Raw genomic sequence first — 9,806 nt, 5'->3', positions numbered from 1 at the left:
TCAGAAAAAATTGAACTCCATTTAACATCAAAAACTTGAGTATAAAACAAGACAAGGAGTAATTTCACAATATGCATAGGCACACCCCGCTTAATTAACTCTCCTTCAGAAGAGCCCAGTGATTGACACGATCAAATGCCTAGTAGGCATTTAAAAACATACGAAATACTGGACTGCCTTGAGAACAATAAAAAATCATTACTTCTTTCATGACATAGATACACTGGTCAGTAGACCAAAGCCTGACTTGAAGCGAAACTGGTAATCATATGTATGAAGGGCATATTGACACTTACTTAAAATAATTTGCTCAATCACCTTAGAATTCACCATGGCAACAGCTATAGGTCTATAACTATCAGAAGTCGTTGTGTCGCCACATTTATTTTTAACAACTGGTGTAATAAGAACAGACATAAGCTCAGGTGGCAGATAACAGTAGTTAAATAACGCATTTATACACATTGCCAGATGATATATTACTACTGGCGATGCATACTGTAAATGTTCAGCGTGAAGACAATCAAGGCCGGGCGATTTGCCTTGTTTATATTGCATACAAAAGCTTTGACTAATTAAAACGTAACAGCGTGTGGCATCTCAGGTCTAGGTACAGAAAAAGATTCAAACATGTATGCCTTACTCTCAGTGGTGTTGACAAAGTTCAGAAGTTTATCGAACATACTACGCCATGGTAACGCAATATCCTCCTCTCCGACAGCGTCGCCAATTTTACACGGTAAAGACATGTAGTACTTAGAATTGGAAGTTTGAATTTCTTTATTGAAAACTTATTTAAAAAGTTATTATAATTGTTATCACAGTTACACAGTCGAAATAATATCATAGAATTTACTGAGAAAATCATAATGTTTCGTATACTCAGTGTGTAATTGTTGACATAACTTTCGGTAATATTATTCCAGTTTAAAAGGGAATTACTTTCCGACATGAGTGAATCTTTCTTAAACCTAGGTAAGGATTGCCACTTAAGTGATACAGCGATGGGAAGATGATCGGACGTAATAGAATCATAGTAAACCTTGATGTTAGTGACAGACTTGCAGACATTTTCGGAGCACGCACAATGATCTAAGCAGGAAGTGTGCGTCACTGACATAAGTATACTGGCTGGAAGGTGGTCACTCAATATCAACACTTCTTGACCAAACACAGAGGTTCGATGAGCGTTCCAATCAACTATAAGCATAACGTCTGGAGTATCCGATTCTATTCTGGCTTTGAGTTTGCTTTGAGTTTGACCTGATCTTCAAGAAAGGATTCCCATAATATAGGGACAGTCCGCAGGCAAGTACAAACATAAAATCATTATATTCGAGCATTCTACAGAATCTACACCAGTATCCAGTATTCTGCTGTCATTATATTCAATCACCTTGGCATAATTTCAAAAAGGTTCCCTCCATAGTATAGGAAGGCCGCCATATGGGCGGCCAGTCGTTAGAATACAACCATAAATACAGGAAACACCTCGACCACAAAACTCAGGATGAACGATGTTAAGAATAGCATTTTCGGATGCACGGAGCCAAGACTCTTACAAGACACAAACATCATTTAGCTCCCACAGCGCTCTAATTTCAGGTAGATGGCTTAAGAGATCGACAATTAAAGGAGGAAATACGGAGGGCCATGATTTAAAAAGAGTGAAGAGATACAGGACTATGTAAGTCAATTATTCTCGTAGTTCTCGTCACCGCTGTCGCTGATCTTGCTAACTGTAGTCGTGTGTCACCGGATTTTCATGGCGTCTGGACTCGTTCACAGGCTCAATGAACTCATCTTCGTTAACTTGTTGTCAGTAAAATTCAACAGTACGCATCAGTGTACCTCCACACTGGGACCGCTCCACGCTGAGACTGTTGCATGTTGGGACTGGCTGTCGCCAACATCAAACCAAAATACGCTGATCGGTATATATATATGAAATATATACCGTTAGAAAGTAAATCGTTAATATCTAACTGTACCAAATCTCTCAAAATAGTTGCAAGCCTGGTCATTCTCATAGCCCATACATACATCTGAGCTATCTCCCAGCTTGGGCTGGTCGTTCTTATAGCCTATCTAGATGCTACAGAATCACCTCCACGTGGTGAAAAATTATTACGTACATACTACTTAATCACCAACGCTGGGACTGATCGTTTTTATAGGCTATGTAGATAGTATGGAACCACCTTCGCATGAGGACTGGTGACTAATACCTTATGTAAATTTAAGAGAATCACCTCCTCGCTGGGGTAGATCATTCTTCGAGATCTAGCCAATATACGTACTATAAAACCACCTCCACGCGAGAACTGGTCATTCTAATTTTTTATGTAAATACTATGTATAGAATCCCCTTCACACTGGGATTGGTAATTTTATAGCCTATACAGGCACTATGTAGAACCAACTCCATATGTGGGCTGGTCATTCTACTTTCTTACGTAAATACCACAGAATCACTTCCACGCTAGGGCTGGTCATACTTATAGCACAAAGAAATCCTACAGAACTCCTCCACATGGGGACTGGTCATTCTCATTTCTCCTGTAAAACCTGTAACACACTAACGGATGTAGGTTAACATTCATCAGCTATATTATTGCACTGACATGGTGCAAATTTACAGTTGCACGTGGCACAGAAACATTTAGAGTATGAAATGCGGTATAACATACAATTAATTTCATTGTATAACTACACAGAATAATTATACAGTGGATTCATTTGTAAATTCACGTGACAGATTACTCTGTGTGAAATTACATCTAATGTGTTGATTAACATGTATAGGCCCGCACGTTTAATAAAGTAAAAACAACAAAAATAGGCCGACCGGTAGGCTATAAAGGACGTTAAATGACAAAATCAGCCAACATTCTTTATGGCTACAGATATTTTGGAGCAGACCTCTAATATTTGTATCGGAACTTTGTAAATGCGATTCTGTATACAATGTGGCCTCATACATGCAAACTCATTAACGTTTGGGATTAATATACATCTCTTAATCCCAGGTATAATTCGATATCAAGAATAGTGCCCGTGACAAGCAGAGCTCTTTCCCGTCGAAGGTAAATTTAGCATCATCCAATTCGGAATGGTAGGGCCAGAATTTGACAGTTCACGACCAAAAATGCCAAATTTCTTTTGCTGTGTTCCGGTGTGTAACGCTGCAGTTAAAAAGTAAAACAAAGGCAGCAAGTATCCAAGTATTCCATCCATTTCCTACTCTGTTGCTCTTTAAAAATTGGAGTTAGCGCCCTTGAATGCCAATTAGTTTTGCCACCTGGAGGCGAATTTTAGCGTTTCTTCCAATCGCATTGTTCCTTTCATGGGAGACCATGGAGCCACCGCAAACTTGGTGGGCGTTGTGGTGGTGACAGACATTTTTAGCGCGAGTATTTCACTTTTTGGGAAGTCATGTTTTACTGTGATCTTTGTAGTTTCAGCTGTACATCTGTGTCAGTGTACCGGAATCACTCTAAACGGACGATTTGCTTGTGGAATCAGGGATTGGAGCTCGTCATTTTCATCCCTTCGATCTTTGAAACTACATGTTAGGTGTTACCACCGGCCAGCTAACAATAGTAATGGAACCAACGGTACGGCGGTATGCTTGAAGGCCTTTGCGCCTGGTGATTCTGATGCAGTTCTTTTAGCAGATTTTAAGTGTGTTTTTGAGGGATGTGATAATCAAGTGGTCACTGATAGTGTGAAATCATTGGTGTCACACTTAAAAATTCGTATGAAACAAGGTCAAGTCATACAGTGCCCATTTACCGCCTGTTCGAGTTCAACGAAAAATTTCAGTAAGACTGGGACATTTGCTTCTCACGTCTTATGTTGATATCGATTCTAAATACCACCATCAGAACTGTGACGATCTTTCCCCAGCAGGTCGTTTCAATGGCACCACTAAAACTGAATGTTCATCAGAAATAGCCACTGGTCATGATGATGTCAGTGACAATTCTGGGGCACTGGATCTTATTGGGTTAACCGAAAGAAATATTGCAATGCTGTATTTGAAACTACAAAACAAAACACCGTGTAACAAATACAGTTATACAGACCATGGTTGAGGAACATTCTAGCGTATGTAGCATGCAAAAAGACATCCTGATCTCTACCCTCAGAACAAATTTATTAAAGAGAGGGTTATCAGATGAAGATGTAAAACATGTTCTTGTGAAACGTTGAGTTATGAAGTTCTAGGTGCTTGTCATTCTTCTCATTCACGCAATTTGAGTAGTCATTTGAAAGGAGAAATATTTACAAAGCAAATCCTCTTTTCAAGGAAAAGCCATTTTCTTTAAAGCTTTAAATACTTTAACAGGATTCTTTTGAGGTTGTCAGTCCCCTTGGAAGTGCAAGAAAGAAGCACTTGTACTCAGTGTTTACTATACATTAGGTAACCACCATTCATACTGTAGGCCTAAAATTGACCCTATGCGGCTTGTTTTATTGTATAAAGAGACTGATGCCAAGTACTTTGGACTAGACAAAGTATTTCTCAGCCTGATCAGAGACCTTAAGATATTGGAGACAGAGTATATTGAATTGCCTGAACCTGGCTTACAGTGGAAAATCTTAGGAACAATTGTGTTCATTGCAGTTGACAATTTAGGAAGCCATTGTTTGGGTGGGTTTGTTCAAAACTTTAGTAATGCAAGTTACAGGTACTACAAAACCACTTCCACTTGTAAGTACTACAGAACCACTTCCACTTGTAGGTACTACAGAACCACTTCCACTCGTAGGTACTACAGAACCACTTCCACTTGTACGTACTCCAGAACCACTCCACTTGTAGGTCCTATAGAACAACTTCCACTTGTAGGTCCTACAGAACCACTCCACTTGTAAGTACTACAGAACTACTTCCACTTGTAGGTACTACAGAACCACTTCCACTTGTAGGTACTACTGAACCACTCCACTTGTAGGTACTACAGAACCACTCAACTTGTAAGTACTACGGAACCACTCCACTTGTAGGTACTACAGAACCACTTTCACTTGTAAGTACTACAGAACTACTTCCACTTGTAGGTCCTACAGAACCACTCCACTTGTAAGTACTACAGAACCACTTCCACTTGTAGGTCCTACAGAACCACTTCCACTTGTAGGTACTACTGAACCACTCCACTTGTAAGTACTACAGAACCACTCCACTTGTAAGTACTACGGAATCACTCCACTTGTAGGTACTACAGAACCACTTTCACTTGTAAGTACTACAGAACTACTTCCACTTGTAGGTCCTACAGAACCACTTCCACTTGTAGGTACTACAGAACTACTTCCACTTGTAAGTACTACGGAACCACTTCCACTTGTAGGTAGTACTGAACCACTTCCACTTGTAGGTACTACGGAACCACTCCACTTGTAAGTACTACAGAACCACTTCCACTTGTAGGTACTACAGAATCACTTCCACTTGTAGGTGCTATAGAACCACTCCACTTGTAGGTACTGCAGAACCACTTCCACTTGTAGGTACTACAGAACTACTTCCACTTGTAAGTACTACAGAACCACTTCCACTTGTAGGTACTGCAGAACCACTTCCACTTGTAGGTACTACATAACAACTTCCACTTGTAAGTACTACAGAACCACTTCCACTCATAGGTACTACAGAAGCACTCCACTTGTAGGTACTACAGAACCACTTTCACTTGTAGGTACTGCAGAGCCACTCCACTTGTAGGTACTTCAGAGCCACTCCACTTGTAAGTACTACAGAACAACTTCCACTTGTAGGTACTGCAGAACCACTTTCACTTGTAAGTACTACAGAACAACTTCCACTTGTAGGTACTACAGAACCACTTCCACTTGTAGGTACTGCAGAACCACTTCCACTTGTACGTACTACAGAACCACTTCCACTTGTAGGTACTGCAGAACCACTTCCACATGTAAGTACTACAGAACCACTCCACTTGTAAGTACTACAGAACCACTTCCACTTGTAGGTACTACAGAATCACTTCCACTTGTAGGTAATATAGAACCACTCCACTTGTAGGTACTACATAACAACTTCCACTTGTAAGTACTACAGAACCACTTCCACTTGTAGGTACTACAGAACCACTCCACTTGTAGGTACTACAGAACCACTTTCACTTGTAGGTACTGCAGAGCCACTCCACTTGTAGGTACTTCAGAGCCACTCCACTTGTAAGTACTACAGAACTACTTCCACTTGTAGGTACTGCAGAACCACTTCCATTTGTAGGTACTGCAGAACCACTTCCACTTGTAGGTACTACATAACAACTTCCACTTGTAAGTACTACAGAACCACTTCCACTTGTAGGTACTACATAACAACTTCCACTTGTAAGTACTACAGAACCACTTCCACTTGTAGGTACTACAGAACCACTTCCACTTGTAAGTAGTGCAGAACCACTTCCACTTGTAGGTACTACAGAACCACTCCACTTGTAAGTACTACAGAACTACTTCCACTTGTAGGTACTGCAGAACCACTTCCACTTGTAGGTACTGCAGAGCCACTTCCACTTGTAGGTACTGCAGAACCACTTTCACTTGTAGGTACTGCAGAACCACTTCCACTTGTAGGTACTACAGAACCACTCCACTTGTAAGTACTACAGAACCACTTCCACTTGTAGGTACTACAGAATCACTTCCACTTGTAGGTACTACATAACAACTTCCACTTGTAAGTACTACAGAACCACTTCCACTTGTAGGTACTACATAACAACTTCCACTTGTAAGTACTACAGAACCACTTCCACTTGTAGGTACTATAGAACCACTCCACTTGTAGGTACTGCAGAACCACTTCCACTTGTAGGTACTACAGAACCACTTCCACTTGTAAGTACTACAGAACCATTTCCACTTGTAGGTACTGCAGAGCCACTCCACTTGTAGGTACTGCAGAGCCACTCCACTTGTAGGTACTTCAGAGCCACTCCACTTGTAAGTACTACAGAACTTCTTCCACTTGTAGGTACTGCAGAACCACTTCCACTTGTAGGTACTGCAGAACCACTTCCACTTGTAGGTACTACATAACAACTTCCACTTGTAAGTACTACAGAACCACTTCCACTTGTAGGTACTACATAACAACTTCCACTTGTAAGTACTACAGAACCACTTCCACTTATAGGTAGTACAGAACCACTTCCACTTGTAAGTACTACGGAACCACTCCACTTGTAACTACTACAGAACTACTTCCACTTGTAGGTACTACAGAACCACTTCCACTTGTAGGTACTGCAGAACCACTTCCACTTGTAGGTACTACCGAACCACTTCCACTTGTAGGTCCTATAGAACAACTTCCACTTGTAGGTACTACTGAACCACTCCACTTGTAGGTACTACAGAACCACTCCACTTGTAAGTACTACAGAACCACTCCACTTGTAGGTACTACAGAACCACTTCCACTTGTAGGTACTGCAGAGTCACTTCCACTTGTAGGTACTGCAGAACCACTCCACTTGTAAGTACTACAGAACCACTCCACTTGTAAGTACTACAGAACCACTTCCACTTGTAGGTACTACAGAACCACTTCCACTTGTAGGTACTACAGAGCCACTTCCACTTGTAGGCCCTATAGAACAACTTCCACTTGTAGGTACTACAGAACCACTTCCACATGTAAGTACTACAGAACAACTTCCACTTGTATGTACTACCGAACCACTCCACTTGTAGGTACTGCAGAACCCCTTCCACTTGTAGGTCCTATAGAACAACTTCCACTTGTAGGTACTGCAGAGTCACTTCCACTTGTAGGTACTGCAGAACCACTCCACTTGTAAGTACTACAGAACCACTCCACTTGTAGGTCCTATAGAACAACTTCCACTTGTAAGTACTACCGAACCACTTCCACTTGTAGGTACTACAGAGCCACTTCCACTTGTAGGTCCTATAGAACAACTTCCACTTGTAGGTACTACAGAACCACTTCCACATGTAAGTACTACAGAACAACTTCCACTTGTATGTACTACCGAACCACTCCACTTGTAGGTACTGCAGAACCCCTTCCACTTGTAGGTCCTATAGAACAACTTCCACTTGTAGGTACTACCGAACCACTTCCAATTGTAGGTACTACAGAACCACTTCCACTTGTAGGTCCTATAGAACAACTTCCACTTGTAGGTACTACAGAACCACTTTCACTTGTAGGTACTACAGAACAACTTCCACTTGTAGGCAGTACAGAACCACTTTCACTTGTAGGTACTGGAGAACCACTTCCACTTGTAGGTCCTATAGAACAACTTCCACTTGTAGGTACTACAGAACCACTTCCACTTGTAAGTAGTACAGAACAACTTCCACTTGTAGGTACTGCAGAACCACTTCCACTTGTAGGTCCTATAGAACAACTTCCACTTGTAGGTACTACAGAACCACTTCCACTTGTAAGTACTACAGAACAACTTCCACTTGTAGGTACTACAGAACCACTTCCACTTGTAAGTACTACAGAACCACTTCCACTTGTAAGTACTACAGAACTACTTTCACTTGTAGGTGCTGCAGAACCACTTCCACTTGTAGGTACTACAGAACCACTTCCACTTGTAGGTCCTATAGAACAACTTCCACTTGTAGGTACTACGAAACCACTCCACTTGTAGGTACTACAGAACCACTTTCACTTGTAGGTACTACAGAACAACTTCCACTTGTAGGTAGTACAGAACCACTTTCACTTTTAGGTACTGGAGAACCACTTCCACTTGTAGGTCCTATAGAACAACTTCCACTTGTAGGTACTACAGAACCACTTCCACTTGTAAGTACTACAGAACAACTTTCACTTGTAGGTACTACAGAACAACTTCCACTTGTAGGTAGTACAGAACCACTTCCACTTTTAGGTACTGGAGAACCACTTGTAAGTACTACAGAACCACTCCACTTGTAAGTACTACAGAACCACTTCCACTTGTAGGTACTACAGAACCACTTCCACTTGTAGGTACTACAGAGCCACTTCCACTTGTAGGTCCTATAGAACAACTTCCACTTGTAGGTACTACAGAATCACTTCCACATGTAAGTACTACAGAACAACTTCCACTTGTATGTACTACCGAACCATCCCACTTGTAGGTACTGCAGAACCCCTTCCACTTGTAGGTCCTATAGAACAACTTCCACTTGTAGGTACTGCAGAGTCACTTCCACTTGTAGTACTGCAGAAGCACTCCACTTGTAAGTACTACAGAACCACTCCACTTGTAGGTCCTATAGAACAACTTCCACTTGTAAGTACTACCGAACCACTTCCACTTGTAGGTACTACAGAGCCACTTCCACTTGTAGGTCCTATAGAACAACTTCCACTTGTAGGTACTACGGAACCACTTCCACTTGTAGGTACTACAGAACCACTTTCATTTGTAGGTACTACAGAACAACTTCCACTTGTAGGTACTACAGAACCACTTTCACTTGTAGGTACTGGAGAAACCACTTCCACTTGTAGGTCCTATAGAACAACTTCCACTTGTAGGTACTACAGACCACTTCCACTTGTAAGTAGTACAGAACAACTTCCACTTGTAGGTACTGCAGAACCACTTCCACTTGTAGGTCCTATAAAACAACTTCCACTTGTAGGTACTACAGAACCACTTCCACTTGTAAGTACTACAGAACAACTTCCACTTGTAGGTACTACAAAACCACTTCCACTTGTAAGTACTACAGAAACCACTTCCACTTGTAGGTACTACAGAACTACTTTCACTTGTAGG

This window comes from Liolophura sinensis, chromosome 1, assembly GCF_032854445.1.
Source record: "Liolophura sinensis isolate JHLJ2023 chromosome 1, CUHK_Ljap_v2, whole genome shotgun sequence".
In the NCBI taxonomy this organism is placed as follows: domain Eukaryota; kingdom Metazoa; phylum Mollusca; class Polyplacophora; order Chitonida; family Chitonidae; genus Liolophura; species Liolophura sinensis.
The sequence above is the reverse complement of the archived record's forward strand: the minus strand, read 5'-3'. Positions refer to the sequence as shown.